Below are 19,115 nucleotides of genomic sequence, written 5' to 3' on the forward strand. Positions count from 1 at the left end.
ACAACTAACACAGTTTGGCTCTACACAGGTGGAGTTTGCAAAATGGATACATGACTCAGACCACATGCCCACTTCTCCTGTCCAAACATCTCAGCACCACATAAGAACTCCAGAATCAGGATTCTGTTCCAGAGAAAAAAAGACAGGATCTTGAATTGACTGAGATTAAATCTTTATTACCTGATGGAGCGAGAAACTTAAGTAAAAGTTGACGTGAGTTACAGAAAAGCACAGTTAGATTTCTGCACCCAACATAGGAGTATCTGAATACATAAGGCAAATGCTAACAGCCATAAAAGGGGAAATCAACAGTAACATAATCAGAGTAGGGGACTTTATCACCCCACTTTCACCAATGGACAGATCATCCAAAATGAAAATAAATAAGGAAACACAAGCTTTAAATGACACATTAGACAAGATGGATTTAATTGATATTTATAAGACATTCTATTCAAAAACAACAAAATACACTTTCTTCTCAAGTGCACATGGAACATTCTCCAGGATAGATCAAATCTTGGGTCACAAATCAAGCCTTGGTAAATTTAAGAAAATTGGTAAATTTAAGAAGTATCTTTCCGACCACAACACTATGAGACTAGATATCAATTACAGGAAAACAACTGTAAAAAGTACGAACACATGGAGGCTAAACAGTACACTACTAAATAACCAAGAGATCACTAAAGAAATCAAGAGGAAATCAAAAAATACCTAGAAACAAATGACAATGAAAACACGACGACCCAAAACCTATGGGATGCAGCAAAAGCAGTTCTAAGAGGGAGGTTTATAGCAATACAATCCTACCTCAAGAAGCAAGAAACATCTCAAATAAAATATCTAACCTTACATCTAAAGCAATTAGAGAAAGAAGAACAAAAGAAAGCCCAAAGTTAGCATAAGGAAAGAAATCATAAAGATCTGATAAGAAATAAATGAAAAATAAATGAAGGAAACAATAGCAAAGACCACTAAAACTAAAAGTTGGTTCTTTGAGAAGATAAACAAAATTGATAAACCATTAGCCAGACTCATCAAGAAAAAAAGGGAGAAGACTCAAATCAGCAGAATTAGAAATGAAAAAGAAGTAACAACTGACACTGCAGACATACAAAGGATCATGAGAGGTTACTACAAGCAACTCTATGCCAATAAAATGGACAACCTGGAAGAAATGGACAAATTCTTACAAAAGCACAACCTTCCAAGACTGAACCAGGAAGAAATAGAAAATATGAACCGACCAATCACAAGCACTGAAATGAAACTGTGATTAAAAATTTTCCGACAAACAAAAGCCCAGGACCAGTTGGCTTCACAGGTGAGTTCTATCAAAAATTTAGGGAAGAGCTAACACCTATCCTTCTCAAACTCTTCCAAAAGATAGCAGTGGGAGGAACACTCCCAAACTCATTCTACAAGGCCACCATCACCCTGATACCCAAAGCAGACAAAAATGTCACAAAAAAAGAAAACTACATACCAATATCACTGACGAACATAGATGCAAATATCCTCAGCAAAATACTAGCAAACAGAATCCAACAGCACACTAAAAGGATGATACACCACGATCAAGCGAGATTTATCCTAGGAATTCAAGAATTCTTCAATATACGCAAATCAATCAATGTGATACATCATATTAACAAACTGAATGAGAAAAACCATATGCTCATCTCAATAGATGCAGAGAAAGCTTTTGACAAAATTCAACACCAATTTATGATAAAAATTCTCCAGAAAGTGGGCATAGAGGGAACCTACCTCAACCTAATAAAGGCCATATATGACAAACCCACAGCCAACATCATTCTCAATGGTGAAAAACTGAAACCATTTCCTCTAAGATCAGGAACAAGACAAGGCTGCCCACTCTCACTACTACTATTCAACATAGTTTTGAAAGTTTTAGCCATGGCAATCAGAGAAGAAAAAGAAATAAAAGGAATCCAAATCAGAAAAGAAGTAAAACTGTCACTGTTTGCAGATGACCTGATACTTTTCATAGAGAATCCTAAAGATGCTACTGGAAAACTACTAGAGCTAATCAATGAATTTGGTAGAGTAGCAGGATATAAAGTTAATGTACAGAAATATCTTGCATTCCTATACACTAATGATGAAAAATCTGAAAGAGAAATTATGGAAACACTCTCATTTACCATTGCAACAAAAAGAATAAAATACCTAGGAATAAACCTCCCTAGGGAGACAAAAGACCTGTATGCAGAAAACTATAGGACACTGATAAAGGAAATTAAAGAATATATCAACAGTTGGAGCGATATACCATGTTTGTGGATCGGAAGAATCAATATTGTGAAAATGACTATACTACTGCAAGCAATCTACAGATTCAATGCAATCCCTATCAAATTACCAATGGCATTTTTTACAGAACTAGAACAAAAAATCTTAAAATTTGTATGGAAACAAAAAAGACCCCGAATAGCCAAAGCAGTCTTGAGGGAAAGAAATGGAGCTGGAGGAATCAGACTGTCAAACTTTGGAGTAACTACAAAGCTACAGTAATCAAGACTGTACGGTACTGGGACCAAAAACAGAAATACAGATCAATGAAACAGGATAGAAAGCCCAGAGATAAACCCACACACCTATGGTCAACTAATCTATGACAAAGGAGGCAAGGACATACAATGGAGAATAGACAGTCTCTTCAATAAGTGGTGCTGGGAAAACTGGACAGCTACATGTAAAAGAATGAAATTAGAACACTTCCTAACACCATACACAAAAATAAACTCAAAATGGATTAGAGACCTAAATGTAAGGCCTGACACTATAAAACTCTTAGAGGAAAACATAGGAAGAACACTCTTTGACCTAAATCACAGCAAGATCTTTTTCGACCCACCTCCTAGAGTAATGGAAATAAAAGCAAAAATAAACAAATGGGACCTAATGAAACTTAAAAGCTTTTGCACAGCAAAGGAAACCATAAACAAGATGAAAAGACAACCCTCAGAATGGGAGAAAATATTTGCAAATGAAGAAACTGACAAAGGATTAATCTCCAGAATATACAAGCAGCTCATGCCGCTCAATATCAAAAAAACAAACCACCCAATCCAAAATGGGCAGAAGACCTAAATAGACATTTCTCCAAAGAAGATATACAGATTGCTAGCAAACACATGAAAGGATGCTCAACATCACTAATCATTAGAGATATGCAAATCAAAACCACAGTGAGGTATCACCTCACACTGGTCAGAATGGCCATCATCAAAAATCTACAAACAGGGCTTCCTTGGTGGCGCAGCGGTTGAGAGTCCGCCTGCCGATGCAGGGGACACGGGTTCGTGCCCCGGTTCAGGAAGATCCCACATGCCGCGGAGCGGCTCGGCCCGTGAGCCATGGCTGCTGAGCCTGCGTGTCCGGAGCCTGTGCTCCACAATGGAAGAGGCCACAACAGTGAGAGATCCACATACTGCAAAAAAAAAAAACAAAATCTACAAACAATAAATGCTGGAAAGGGTATGGAATAAAGGGAACCCTCTTGCACTGTTGGTGGGAATGTAAATTGATACAACCACTATGGAGAACAGTATGGAGGTTCCTTAAAAAACTACAAATAGAACTACCATATGACTCAGCAATCCCACTACTGGCCATATACCCTGAGAAAACCATAATTCAAAGAGAGACTTGTACCACAATGTTCATTACAGCACTATTTACAATAGCCAGGACATGAAAGCAACCTAAGTGTCCATTGACAAATGAGTGGATAAAGAAGATGTGGCACATATAAACAATGGAATATTACTCAGCCATAAAGAGAAAAGAAATTGAGTTATTTGTAGTGAGGTTGATGGACCTAGAGTCTATCATACAGAGTGAAGTAAGTCAGAAAGAGAAAAACAAATACCGCATGCTAACAAATATATATGGAATCTACCAAAAAAAAATGGTTCTGATGAACCTATGGGCAGAACAGGAATAAAGACACATATGTGGAGAATGGACTTGAGGATATGGGGAGGGGGAAGGGTAAGCTGGGATGAAGTGGGAGAGTAGCATTGACATATATACACTGCCAAATGTAAAATAGATAGCTAGTGGGAAGCAGCTGCATAGCACAAGGGGATCCTCTTGGTGCTTTGTGACCACCTACAGGGGTGGGATAGGGAGGGTGGGAGGGAGACGCAAGAGGGAGGAGATATGGGGATATATGTATATGTATAGCTGATTCACTTTGTTATACAGCAGCAACTAACACACCATTGTAAAGCAATTATACTCCAAAAATGATGTTAAAAAAAACCCAAAAAACAGGCTTAAGGGAGATTCTGGTGGTATGTTGACATGAACTCAGCTCCTCTTTCCTTCGCCCTCAGCTCTAAGCTATCTGCCTTTCAAGAGCCTAATGGCTGCTGGCTTCCATGGGAAGCTAGGGAGATGTTAGGTCTCAGGCTCTGTTGAGGTTCTAGCAGAGGGTAATTAGTCTGATGCTTTTTCCTTTATGGGAAGTGTAACGTCCTCAGTGGATGTTCGGAAATGCTGGGACGTCAGAGATCTGTAACTCTCCAGACAGAAGACAATGTTGGCCCAGATCTTCTTACCTTCACACGGCCAAACCAAAGCTGTGCAGGAACACTGGATCTCCCTGTTCCTCAGGCTGTGGGAGATCTGAGAGCAGGGAGGGGGTTTCCTTCAAGACCAGCAGCAGGGTCTGGCAGGCTCCTGTAGTTAGAGATAGCTTCATCTTTCAAGGTCTGTGAGATTCTTTTCATTTAGCATCTGAGCTCCAATGAGTTGACATAGAAAAATAACCCACACAATAACTGAGAGAAAAGCAGTCATTAGAACAGACACACCACTGATAGAGTGCTGTTGAAGGAGATGGTGACATTTTGAATTAAGATTCAAGACTAGAATAAAAAAATTCTTCCTATAATTGAAAATGTGGCTTCCAAAATAAAAAAAAATCAGGAAAAGAACTGTGGGAGAGGACAGTCTCTATTGAAACTGAATCAGTGGTCTGAACATCAAGTGCTAAGAAATATCTCAAAGCATAAGGCAAAGCGAAGTGAACCTCAAAAGGAAATGGAAGTCAGGTCCAAGGGACCTAACACCTATGAAATTTCAAAGGGAGAAGAAAGAACAATTGGAGATAAGGCAATAAGTAAAAATAATCAGTATAAAAATTTCCCTATTTTAAGACCTAAGTCTGCTAAAATCCCTGAATGCCAAGGATACAGGGGAAATTCTCACATGTTTCCAAGCACTTATGAACAAATTATCTAAAAAAACCCATCAGACTTCTTATTTGCAACAATGGAGCTAGAAACAAGAATGTACTAGTATCTGTAGATTTCTCTCAGAATAGGACCACAACCAAAGAATTCAATACCTGGACAAGTATGAAAGAAAGGTATTTGAAGATATACAAGGAAGAATTTACTACTTATGCACCTCATCAGAGGCAAATCTACAAGAAAATGCTTTAACCAAATAAGACACAGGCCAGAATAGAAATTTCAAGATGGAAAAAGATAAAGACAGAAATAGAACTGGAGCGTAGGAGAGAAAGAATGTTGAAAGAGAAAGAATGTTGAAAGAGGAAGAAAGTGAAAGTATTCTAAACCTTATTGAAATGGAAAAGGAGGAAAATAGAATCTTGGTAAGGAAAGTAATTAATATCTTGCTCTCATATAATAGCCCAGTAATAATATCTGATTATGAGAACAAGAGAAGGGGAGATAACCATTTATGAAAAACAAATTAAAAGATGGAAATAAACAACTTGCAAATAAACTTGCAAATAAACAAGGGGAAAGAGGAATGAATAAAACTTGATCAGACAAGCAAGCATAAAAAAGGTAAAGGTTTCCCCTTATCCCACTTATCATAATGTGGTGTGATAAGTAAGTAAAAAATAATATGGAAAGAGCAATGTGATACATATCAAGCATTATATAAAATGTGATAGACTCAAATTCTATTATTACAAAAGTCTGTTACAGTTTTTTAAAAAAGAGCAGAATTTTGCTCTTTGCAAAATACATACTTAAAATACAGTAATAAAAGGGATTTGAAAATAAAAGAACCATAAAAACCAAAACCAAACAAAACATTGGAAATGCATAGAAAGACATCAAGAGAGGAAATATTAATGGCAGACAAAGTGGAATAGAAGGATAAAAGCACCCAATAGGATAAGGACAGACATTATAAATTGATTAAATGCACTGTTTTTAGCAAATAAAATAAGAAACTAAATATACAAACAAAACTTTTAGGATTACAAGGGGACATTTTATTTCTATGAAAAAAAATAAATGAAAGAACATGATAAAAATACAATTGTACTGAATTTTTCAGTATATTTCCAAGAATTCGAATAATTTAATAGACTCCCCCCGCAAAAGCTATAGAGAGGATATAGAGGAAACGAATAATGCAATTTATAAACTTGATTTAACATATTAATATAGAACATTTTATTTCTTGAATAGGATATATAAAAACATGTTTCCACAGAATATTTCCAAAAATCAATCATGTGCTAGGCAAAAAGAAAACCTTAACAAATTCAAAGTAGAGAGCTTATACGTTATGTTCTCTCATTACAGTCCAATAAAGTTAATTGGAAATTAAGAAATACACAATGAGATAAACCTGGTATGAAAGAGAAAATTAAAGAATTGTTTTAGTCTCTCTGGGCTGTTATAACAAAATATCACAGATTGAGTAGCTTATAAACAACAAAAAATTATTTCTCACAGCTCTGGAAGCTGGAAGTCTAATATCACTTCTGGTGAGGGTTTTATTCCTGGTTCATAGCAGGCACTTTCTCACTGTGTCCTCACATGGTGGAAGGGACTAAGGATCTTTCTAGGACTCTTTTTACAAAGGCACTGATCTCATTCATGAGGGATTCACCCTCATAACTTTAGCACATCCCAAAGGCTCCACCTCCTAATACCATTATCTTTGGGGATTAAGATTTTAACATATGAATTTGGGAGGGGACATAAATGTTCATACCACAGAAGCAATGGAAAAACAAACAATTTGTACTAAAATAATGGGGAACAGCAAAGGTGAACTTAGAGGAAAATGTGTTGCCCTTAGGTATGGAAGCAGAAATGTAAAAATAAAAGAATTAAGTACTTATCTTAATGAATCCAGATAAGAACATCAATGAAAGCAAAACAAAAGAAACTTTGAAGAGAGAATTAATATTGATAAAAGCTGAAATTATTAAAATAGATGAAATAGCAGAAAAGAATAATAAATTCAAAGATTGATTCTTTAAGAAGACCAATAAAATAGATAAATACTATATGAGCCTGATAAGAAAAGAGAATGCAATAAAAATTAGACAAGATTAATAATGTGAAAGTAGAAAGAACTTAAAAGAATTCCAAGTAAATACAGTGACTCTAAAGCAGTATTAAAAGAACAAGAACCTAGAAGAAATGAATACTTTCCTAGGAAAATATACATGATCACAAATGAGATAGAGGTGAAAACTTGAATAGACCAATTATTACAGAAAAGATTGGAAAAGTGATAAATGATATCCTATCAAAAAAGGCAGCAGGCAGATGGATTCACAGGTGAATTTTTAATCTAACCATTAAAGAATAGATAATTCCAATATTATTTAAACTATTGTGGGTCTTAGAAAAGGATTGAAAGTTCTCCAGTTAGTTTTATGAGACCAGAGCACCTCCAATACTGATGCCAAAGAAGGAATGCAACAACAACAACAAAAGTGCAGGCCATTTCATCTATGACTATAAATGCCAAATGTTTAAATAATATATTAGAGAACATAATAGAGGAGTGAATCAAGTGAGTGATACACTGTGACAAAACAGTCTTTTATTAGAGAAATGAAAGGGCAGTTCAATTCCAGGAAGTCTACCTACATATTGATTACATTAAAAATTAAAGGGAAAAATCCTAACCATTATCAATAGGTGGTGAAAAGGCATCAGACAAAGGTCAAGCAACCAATGCCAAGGGAAACTTGAAGCAAAATAGGAATAGAAGGAAATTACTTATAATAAAGAGAAGCCCACAAATAAACATTATCTTAAATGGCAAAAAATATATCTTTCACTTAAAATCAGGAATCAGACAGGCATCACTGTAATCACTTGTATTGGTGATTCTAGCAAATGTAAGTAAAATAACTAGTATAAATAATGGAAAAGGAGATAAAGTTCCTGATGATGATGACTGTTTTTTTAGAAAACCCAAAAGACTCTCATGAAAAAGCAAGTTAGAAGAGAATCTGGTGTGTTGAATACAAAATAAATTACAGAAGTAACCAGTCTAGCTCTGTTCACGCAAAAGCACCTAAAAAAAGAAATGGGAAGAATATTTTACTCAAAGGACAAATGCTAGAAAATAATTTGGTGTAAGTTTAGTAGGTGCAGAACATATATGAACAAAACTACGAAAATATTCTTAGGAAATGCATGACAAAATATAAGCAAATGGAAAAGTCCATTATCATCTTGGATGGAATGACTTATTGTTACAGATATGTCAATTCTCCAAAAATTAATGCATAAATTTACACTGTGCTAATTGGACTCTTTTTTCTTGCACGAAAAATACCATATAATAATTGAAAAGAGTCTTAAGTTCCAGATATCTACATATAATAGTAATTGTGAGTGAGTATAATCTTTAACTTAAGGCTTTTTGAAGAATTTTCAGAATGATCAAAACAATACTGAAAAAGACTCTAAACAATTTAATAAATACACTTCAGTACAAGAAATGTGAAATTATATATAGTAGGTTTTAAATACTAGTCTCCCATTTCCTTCTCAATAATTGGTAGGGTTAAGGGGCGAGTCTAGGAGACTGGATGTTTTTGTGAGCCCAAAGCTGTTCTTGTTTGTATGGACTGGTCAAACTTGGTTGTGCATTAGAATCACCTATGGTGCTTCATAAAAGTAGAGATTCTAGGGTCTCACCCAGGAGTTCCTGCAATCAGAATCTGTAGCAAAAGTGTAGAAATCACTGGCTAAGTCTATACTGCAATGGTCACTTCTTGTTTCAGGGTTTCTATTCCGAGCACGGAAACCTAACGTTTACCCAATGTTCCACTGAAACAGTCCATAGAAAAGGGTACAGTGTTTCCACTGGGAGGACTCTCATTTAAATCCTCTTTGTGAGAAATGATTCATTTCCTTTTAAATATGAGAGTTGAAAATCAATTACAAAAAAAGAAAATAGATTTCCCACGGTAGACAAACATACGATGTGAAACTTGCTTTCTGTGTATCAGGAGGCAGTAAAAGTATGTAGACAGTTACGTCATGTATTGGTTTGAGTTTGAAACCTGGCTTTGCTTTTTTCCAGCTGTGTTACCTTTGACAAATTAACCTTTAAGTATCTTCATCTAAAAAATGAGGATGAAAATAGTGCTTCATAGGATAATAGTACTTACTTTAAAAATAATAATGATTTAAAAAGTGTTAGCTAAAAGCAAATAAACAGAAATAATGATCTCAGTGGACCTGTAGGGTGGCCACAGCTGTGGGGACTTGAAGTGGCATCTCGGTTCCCCGACCAGGGATTGAACCTAGATGGCGGCACTGCTTTGGGTCTCGGCCCCTTTGGGAAAGAATTTCAACAAAGAGATGGAAAATAGCCAAGCAGGTAAAGTGCTTATTAAGAGAGGAATATGTGCGGATAGACACATGGGTGGGCTCAGTAAGAGTTGTACCTTTGGGAAGTTTAGATCATTTATAAGGGGGCAGTCTTCCAGGTCTTTGTTTTCCTCTGGCCAATTGTCTTGTTTTGACCCTGTACCTGATTTGTCTCAGGGTCCTCCCTATGTGCACGTGCATCCTTTAGCCAAGATGGATTTCAACTTGAGGGTCTCTGGGAAGTTAGCAAAACTTATTGTGGTCTGGTGCCCCCTCTCCTGAGGAAACTTTCTGTGCATGTGTAATTTGGGGTGTCTCCCTGACCCCAACGATGAGAAAGATGTGACTTCCTTATCTTTTATCCAAGCAGGGCTTAGCCCCTCTCTGCCTCTGCCATTACTGTTATCTTAAAGTGTTCACAGGAGACAAAGTCCAGCTATTCATCCTATTCCTGTTGTTATTTCTATCTGAAGTATAAATAGGAGGCTAGTTGTAAATTCTACAACTGGAACCCATTTATCTCCTGCCTCAATTACGCTAGTAAATACTCTCCTCAGCAAGACTAGCTTGGAAGGTTAATGTCACCATACACCTTAGTATGGGGCCAACACATAGTAGGTACTTAATATTCTTGAATCAAGTTTCAACATGGTGTGGCTCACACTGTACTTTTATCAAAGGCATTAAGTAGTTTCTTTCTCTCTAGCTCTCTTTTTATTAATATAATTTTAAGTGTAATAGCATTTGAACATCCCCAGGTGATTCTGGTTTGTGAATACAAATGAATTCACCTTAATATCACTGCCTAAATAAGTTTTATCAATTACCTCCCTCTACCCGGGCTCCACCACTTAGGACTGGAAATCTTCAGTTATTTCTCTCAGATGCTCAGGAAGAATTCCACTTCTGTTCTACTGGTCTGTTCTCCTCATCAAGTTATCTTGACCCTGGATTGGGCACTAGTGTCCTTTATGAGAATATGCCTTCTCTGGGTAGAGCCCTTCCTTACTGGTGACAAGGTACACAGAGGTCTGTGGCAGACTGGGTTGAGAGAATGACCCTCTCTCCAGTTCTGTGCTATACTTTGTCACCAGAGCCCAAAGTAATACTTCTTAAATCTGAAATCCCACAGTCATTTGCAAAAATGATTCCTCAGTCTCTGGCCCTAAGTTATTTCCCCAAAGGGCTTAAAACCCTTCAAAGACTCTGTGGGAGAGCAGGGAATGCAGGCACAACATCACTCCCTCCATTCCTTTCGACAGTTTCCCAAGGCCTCTGGCACAAAATTTCTCCATCCTTCTTTATTCAGAAACACATGCTCCAAGATCATCAATGTATACGAACAGATGGCTGGAGTTGTCACCAAGTCCATCAGGTTTATAGATGATAAGGTTCTAAATCCCAGTTTGGTCTCAGGTGGCCCACCAAAGACCTTATGCTCCTTGCTTATATCTCTGTCAACCAGACAGAGAATTCTAATTCAAAAGGCATCTTGTCTACCTCAGTTCTGTTCCTTTGTTGTCTCCTTTGAAAGTGAAACATCTGTGCGTGGAGAGAAGAATCACACATTTCCGAGGCAGAGGCCATCCTGGCCCTGAGTCACAGCTGCCTGGCTTCACTGAGGATCTAGTGCCCCGGCTTCTCAGCAACGTGGAGCTCAGGGCATTTCTGTTGCGCTGGTACTGATGTACGAACATCTATAACAAAAGTTAACATCATAACAATGGCACAACATAAGGTTAACAATTTAATTTCTTAATTTTCAGAAAGCTTCTTTAAGGTGATATGAAAGTTGTTAATGCCCTGTTAACTTCTTTAAATTCTAGTAAGGTATATAAGGAGGTATATAATGACATTAGGCTCATTAAAAAACTCTTTCTCCTACCTGGGATTGGAAGAATAATAGCGTAAAGTGTAATAGAGTAACAATTGTTTAAGTGTTGTGTAAAATGCCATATAGTGATTAACAAAAAAATAGTGAAGAATTCCTCCTCACCTTCACATGACTTTAATCATGCGTTTTTGAAATAGATGTTTTCAGTCTAGTTCTGGATGAAGTCCAGCTTCTTCTTTCTGATCCTTATTCCTAATCTCAGGGTGACGTCCAACTTAGATACTGAAGTGTTCCTTTCTCCACTATGAAACCTAGTTTTCACAAGGGAAGGATAAACAAACTCATGTTCAAGTGCCAATCATGGGTGGGATAAGGCTTAGCCTGTGTTTCCCAGAGGCATTCTAGTGGAAAGGCGTTAGTCAAAAACTCCAGGTTGCAATGCCTGGTCTGCCACTCATTCTATGATATGTGAACCCAGCACAACAAACTCTGAGGCCAGTTTCTCTTTTTTAAAAATAGCAGCTATATGGGGACTTCCCTGGCAGTCCAGTGGTTAAGACCTCATGCTTCCACTGCAGGGGCCACAGGTTGATTCCTGGTTGGGAAACTAAAATCCCTCATGCCCCGTGTTTGGTCCATAGCTGGTACTCAATTTATGTTAAAAAGTCTTGTTAATTTACTCAAAAGAGAACAAAGCCTTAATCCAGAGAAAACGGCTTTTAACTGTGGAATTTCATATTGAGGAGAATCTGGTGGGCCTTTTTTTGGTCTCCCTTAAATCATATTTTATAGGTGGTTGCCAACTCTGTTCTTTTTTTTTCTTTCTATAAGGAGAACAATACACTTGTCTCCATCTCCACCATGGTCTGACAGGAACTTGTTTCAGCCTGGTTGTGTCAGGGGCAGGGACCACAAAAGTGCTTTCACTAAAGTCTAAGGGATGTCACGTGTGGGGCGTCTCTTTCCAGTTACATAAAGTTCACTTCATATGAAGACACGATTCCCTCCCCATTCCCAAGACACTGATCTGTAAAATGGTGCACAATGACCCTCAAATAGTTGTGCATTTCTTTAATCATCTTGTATAGATCTATATGTTAAAGCGGTTTCCTAAATCTACATTTTCCATCTGCTGTGGTTCAACCTTTGCGAAGGAAAGGAAAACGGATATCAGACTGTCGCTCACTTCTCCGTAACTACAAAGCACCTACAGGATGGGGGCACCACTTGATTTTATTTTCTAACTTTCAAGCTGGCTTTGGATAAATACCCTTTTATTTTTTGCTCCACAGAGATGCTTGGATAAAAGATCTGAAGAGTCCCTTCAAGTGCTCCAGACGGCCCGCTCTGTTTGGTGGTAATACATCAGTGGTGAGCTCTGCAGCAGGACTGGCGCCCCGGGGGCCCGCGCTGGAGCAGCAGGGGCACGGAGGCAGGGCTCCGGGCCAGCGCCCTTTCACATCTCCTTAGGAGGGGACACCGCCCAGGCGCCCGCGTTGCTAGGTCTTCTGTTTGCCGGCTTCTAAAAGAACCCAGAGCGGGACCAAAGCAAACCGGGAGGGGGGCCGGAAAAGCTAAAGCGCCTTCTCAGTCGTCAGTAGGGAAAAGCGGTCGCTCCTCGGTTGGCCCTTCCCGCCCGTAGCCATCCCGGAGAGGGGCGGGGTGCTGAGAAGCCCCCTCGTCCTTGGTTCCTCCCAACCGTCGCCGGCCCCGGCGCCCTCGCTCCCGCTCCGCCGCGCACGTCGCGCACCCCCGGTCGCCGCCCGCGAATGGTCTGGCCCGTCGGTAGCCACCACCCCTTTGGCAACGACCCCTGTTCCAGCTGCTCCGGGTCGAGCGCCGGCGCCCAGAGCTGTGGCTGCCGCGGGCGGTGGGTGGGTGGGCGGGCGGAGGGGAGCAGCCGACATTCAGCGCGGGCTGCCGGGCCCGGGGCAGCTGCGGTGGGAAGCCGAGGCGCGCGGGAGCCGTGGAGGGACCGTCCGCAGCCCGGAGGCGAGGACCCGGGCTGGGTTTTCCTTACTCCGGTGAGTACCTGCTGCCCCGATCCTCCCTGACCCCCTTTCCCTGTCCCCACGCCCCCGAGGTGTCGGTCCCCCCCCCGGACGGTCACTGCTCCGGGGACACTGGCCCCCGCGGGAGCAGCGGCACGGGGAGCTGCTGCTGTTGGTGCTAATGATTCAGCACCATTCGCGCCCTGAGAGATTTGGGCAGAATGGGGGAGGGTGGGGGGGCGAGGTCAGTTGCTGCTCTCTCCTCAGCTTCTGGGTTCCAGATGAACGACCCCGGCGGGCGAGGTCGGGTGGGGGGAGCTAGGAGGCTCCCTGCTGGCTTGTTCTGTGATTCTGTCCTTTTCCCACATCACGGTACAGACCTCCGTGAGTGTGCGGTGCAGTATTCAGTGTGTCTTTTTCGCACAGGCGAGTGAAGTCTAGGGCCCTTTTCTACACCTGTCATTTTTTCTACTTCTTCCTCGTTTGGATGCCCAATTCGTGCCATCATTCGTGCAACTTGACATCGCGTTGCATCCCCCGCAAACGTGTGAGAAAGATGCTGTATCCAAGCTGTCTTGTATTCAGAGTGGGTTTGATTGGTCTTGACATAGTAGGAAAAGATTTAAGGGAGGTAGGAAATAATACTTTCAGAGCCTAGGCACTTTATGTATACATATATATATATATAAATAATTTCATTAAATCACGACAACAACTCAGAACCAAATGTACAAAGTGAAAAGCGGGGAAGTTAAATTACGTGCTCAAGGTCACAGCATAGGTATTTGGATATGAGATGCCCTGATCCCAAAGCCCACGAACCTTCCACTGTATTAAGGAGTTGTGTATCCAAGTGTGTCCAAGTTATATGTACAAGTATATGATTTATTACATATTAAACATAGTATTAATTTTCATAGAAGTAATCTCAGACAACAGCAACAACCTGTAAACTTCCTGTGTATGGAATTACCATTCTTTTAGTGTAAAAGTAGGAGCATTCTTTGAATTATATGAAAAAATATACTATTTTCTTAGAAAGCATATGCCAAAATGTAGTATCTTGACCACACTGCATAGGAGAGCTAGGTCATAACAGGAGCTGTTCAACACTTTTTTGGCAGTGATAGATGGTGCTTTGGCATAGCAGGTGATAGCTCCATTTTACAGACGAAGGAACTGAAATACAGAGAAGGTTCAAGATTACACAGCTAGCTAGTGGTGGAATCTGGACAAGCATTGACTCTTACACAAAACATGTGTTGTAGCAAAGTGTAGCTCTGTATAGTGGGAGACTGTATTGATTTGTTTTTACCCTGCCCTTCAGAGTCAACAGTTATATTGACCTTGTATGCTCTTTCTATAAAAATAATGGATGCTAGGTTTTTCTTTGTTCCTTGCTTGGCCATTTGATTTGCTTTCATTTACGATTTATGTATTTTCTCTTAAGATATGCAACTCTTGTTGATGTTTCAGGAAGCAGGTTGCTATAGTACAAATGCTCATTATCTCCAAGTACTGGACTAGTATATGAGGGCAGATAGGATCATAGTCATCTTCGTCCATCATTTCTAAAGTATTTAACCATTTGCATTGGAGAATTCTTTTTTGAGTTGATGAGGATATTGATAGACTAAAGGGATAAAATGGAGGCACAAATTTACATTTGTTGTTCAGACAAGGCTGTTAAGAGAAGTAGGGTCTTGAGATGAGTCTTAAGTTTGATTTCTAGGAGGTCATTTCTTTTTGTTCTTTATATGGCTATAGACCATACCCTGACCTCAGTGAGGCCTCTTGTGGTCCAATCTGTTTAATCCCAAAGGAGACAGCAGAATTGGTATAAATGAATAAGCAAAAATACAATCCCACTGCTATTTAAAAAAAAAGGAAAGTGCATGTTCTAGCGTTGGAGGGTCAGTAGGAGCATTTTAAAACAGATGCAATACACTTTATTTAGATAACATCACTGAGTATGAATATAATACCAACTTGGCTTTGGAACTGTATTCTCTCTCTCTCTTCCCTTTGTGTGTGTGTGTGTTTGTCAAATGACTACTATCTGCAGACCATCTAAATTCTAAAAGTCTAGCTGGGGAAACTAAAAGTCTAGCTGGGAAAATATTTACCTACATATGAGCGATTAACCAAATAGGTAGAATTGGCTTAATACTGGAAAAATGTAGTGCAGACTTAAGTGCCACATGAACACCTTAAGAAGAAGGAGAAATAGTAATGGCTAGGGCCATAAGAGGATCAGGAAAGTCTTCATGGATGGAAGTGTATTAAATCACTCTCTGAGAGATGGGAAGGCTTTTAGTAGGAAAGAGAAAGCCAGATGAAGAAGTTCAGCAGAGAAGTGGTCATGTACTGTTTGGATGCATGATGACAAATTATGAGGAACCTTGCGTATCAGGCAGTGAAATCTGCTCCTTATTGGGTAATCATAGGGAACTAGTGTAGGTGACTGAGCAAGCCAAGTTTCTCTTTGGCTTGTCTTGCTCCATATTCCTTGTTCCAAGTGCTGTTTGAGAAAATGTTATATTTCCTGGGTACTGATATTAAAAGTACTAACCCAGAAAGTTTTCTATGCAAGTAAGATTTTTCCTCTTCCAAGGAGGTTTGCCTTTTTAAAAGCTTTCCCCCTTTCATTATAGTATTACAAACAATTTGGAAACTAAGAATATATTAAAAAAATCACCGTAATCTTACTAACTGAAGACAACCACTATTAACATACTGATGTGTTTCCTTCCACTCTTTTTTCCGCACATAGTTTTAATCATGCTGTGTATATTACTTTTTATACATTTTTACTTTAAATTTTATAACAGTAATTTTCACTTAATTACAATTTGACAGTGAACATTTAAAATGCCTACATAAGTTTCCATGAGGTAGATGTGCCATAAATTCCTAATCACTCCTCATTGGCACTGTATTTTTTAAAAAAATTTTATTGCAGTATAATTGATTTACAATGTTGTGTTAGTTTCAGGTATACAGCAAAGTGAATCTGTTATACAAATACATAGCCATTGTATAATAAATAACACTGTGATGAACATCTTTGTTCATAAGCTCTTTTCTAAATTTTAGAAATTAGTTCCTTAGGATAGAGTCTCAGAAATAAAAGTTCTGGGTTAAAAGGTATGAGTTCTTGTTTGACTTTTTTTAAAAAAATTGAGCTATAATTGGTATATAACATTTTAATAGTTTTGGGTATATAACGTAACGATTTAATATTTGTATATGTTGCAAAATGATCACCACAGTAAGTCTAGTTAACATCCATTACTACACATAGTTACAGGTTTTTTTTGTGATGCTTACTTTGACTAAATTTTATGCAAGTTTTAAAACTCTACTGGATTCTGTATTCTTTGGAGCATTAGCATATTAAGTACAGGATATTTGCATGTTAATAATTAATAACACTCCTGTCTGTGACTCCTCAGATTATACTGTTTCAGGCAAACTTGTCTTTTGATTAGAAAGATTAGTTAAATCATGGATACTGGGAGAAAGGCAGGCAGTTGGGGCCACTGAAGAGAGAAGATGTAAATAATGGAGGACAGGTTTGGTGAGAGTGAGCAAGAGTTTGTAGCCAGAGAAGGGGCTTGTGTGATAGACTACTTTCTGGTCCTGGTGTTGTATTTGTGGACGTCAACTCTCTCCTTTACGGTGCTCTTCCCTCAGGAATCCACCCCTATCCTCCACACAATATCTGTCTCTTTCAAACTTCTTCCACCCTTCTGTATCAGGTTCCCAGGTCTCAGCTGCAGTATCCCAGCAGTGCAAGGCTTATGAACTCACTATCGCGTTCTAATTTGGAGAATCCACATAGGTAAGCGCAGGAATTCCAGACCTCCTTCAGTTCTCAGCAGAAGCCCAGGTTACATGGTGCAAGGGTGTCTGGTGGACGTTGAAGACTCTCGCCCTCTCCACCGTGCACATTGCCAGAGATGGCCTTTGAGAACAGCAGCCGCTGGGGAGTCGCCTAAGGTTTCCAACATCCCCTGCTGGCATTCGGGTGTCCCCTCCTCTCGTTCCCAGTATTTCTCGACCAGAGGAAATTCCCCTCATTGAGGAGAGACAGTGTGCTTCAGTGTCCCACCAGTTGTAGGGTTACATGACGCTACCTCCTTGGACAGGTACATTGGCCAGGCCTCTGCCTTGCTTCCCCAGGCTCTCACCTGGGTTTCCTCTGGATCCCACCCCCATTCTCCTTGGAATTTGAGGCCAGGGAGCCACTGAGGCAGGGAGGCCATGAAGTATCTCTGAGAACCAGTGGAAGGGGAGTTAGGGACACGAAAGTGCCTCGAGGGCACAAGTAGTTAGCAGAGAGGCAGGCACTTGGAATATATCATCAGTTTGGGAAGATGTGAAAGGAAACAATGAAAACTGAAGCATCACTTTACAAACCAAAAATAGGCCCCGTCTTTTTAGGACCTGACAAGATGATTTCTGGTGGAAATTGGGCACTGAGGTAGGCTGAGTAATATTCTGGGCAGAATTTGTCGTGTGCTTAGTTGGGACCTACTATTTAAAACAGTTTGCTTAAGCTATTAGAAGGTGGTAAGTCTATTTCCATTCCTCCCAGGCATTATTTGTCAAAGTTCAACTGGGCTTAGTCAACAGTTTTCCCTAGGGTTAAGTTAAAGCTAAAAACTTAAATTATTTATTATTATTATTTATTCTCCACTACCCTTGTTTCGTTAGTTCCCATTTGACATTTACCTGACACGTTCCCACCCATGGTATACATGATAGTTGACAAAGCCAAGGTGTTGGGTTGTTTAGGCTCTGGGAGTTGAGTGATAAATCCAATTTTCTCATTTTTCTTTCACTTCTTACTTGTAAGCAACTAGTTGGACTGTGTTTCTTTGACTTCTTTGAAGGTTTAGAGTTAGGTGGTCAAGTGGTCACTGCGTCTCCCCTGGGGCTGATTACTCCTTTCTTTTGAAATTGATGATATTTTTGGTCCAATGGGCATGCTGAACTGTCCACATTGTTTGGTTTTTCTAAATTGTGTTATGGCACCTGAGCTTCCAAACTTCTGTGTTATTTTTGTTCTGCGTAGCTACGTGAAATGGAACATTATGTTTGATAAAAGATTATTTTGAACATTTCTATCTCTTTTACCCACTACTTTGCAAAGTCTGAACTGGTGACACATCTAATTCAGCAAGGTGGCAGTAGCTTGTTTTCATAAAAATTCTCCTCCCTCCTCTGTGAGCTTATTTGCAGTGAAGTTGACTTTTTAAAGTAAAGTGAGAATTTGTAAATTTGGAAGATGGATCAGCAGTAGTCCAGGCAGCAGCTTCAAGATTATTTCTATGCTCTTTGCTGGATTAGAATTTTAGGGCTGTTTAGGTATACTTCTCATTTAAGGTAGTACTGTCTTTCTTTTGTAAGAGAAGAGAGCTCACTTAAAATTTGTGTAAAATCTAATTGATGTGATTCTAGTACTGTGTTTGACTGGCTTTGTGATATGAATCGTTGTATGTGTGGTGTATTGGTAGGAAAAGTTAGGAACTGTGGATTTAATTTGCATCATTGCATTTGATGGGAAGATTTTCATGTGTAATTTTGTCATTGCTATTATTTAAAATCTATTTTTTCCAGGTATTTAATAAA

At 39.2% G+C, this 19,115-nt stretch overlaps 1 protein-coding gene and 1 long non-coding RNA gene across 2 annotated transcripts in view; one reads left to right on the plus strand and one right to left on the minus strand.

The window, feature by feature from the left end:
* Nucleotides 1-6,475: 6,475 nt before the first annotated feature.
* LOC109547330 (uncharacterized) lies at nucleotides 6,476-13,144 on the minus strand. The gene is made up of 3 exons (XR_012324054.1): nucleotides 12,758-13,144; nucleotides 11,650-11,798; nucleotides 6,476-11,350 (listed from the first exon to the last, which is right to left on the minus strand). It is a non-coding gene; the product is annotated as an uncharacterized lncRNA (long non-coding RNA).
* Nucleotides 13,145-13,386: 242 nt separating this feature from the next.
* Nucleotides 13,387-19,115, plus strand: part of TTLL7 (tubulin tyrosine ligase like 7) — a 155,084-nt gene continuing 149,355 nt past the window's right edge. Inside the window, exon 1 of the mRNA XM_033864301.2 lies at nucleotides 13,387-13,511. The gene's annotated coding sequence lies outside the window, so the exon portion shown is untranslated. The remainder of the gene's footprint in view (nucleotides 13,512-19,115) is intronic.

The sequence above is a fragment of the Tursiops truncatus genome, chromosome 1 (genome assembly GCF_011762595.2).
Source record: "Tursiops truncatus isolate mTurTru1 chromosome 1, mTurTru1.mat.Y, whole genome shotgun sequence".
Classification (NCBI taxonomy): Eukaryota; Metazoa; Chordata; class Mammalia; order Artiodactyla; family Delphinidae; genus Tursiops; species Tursiops truncatus.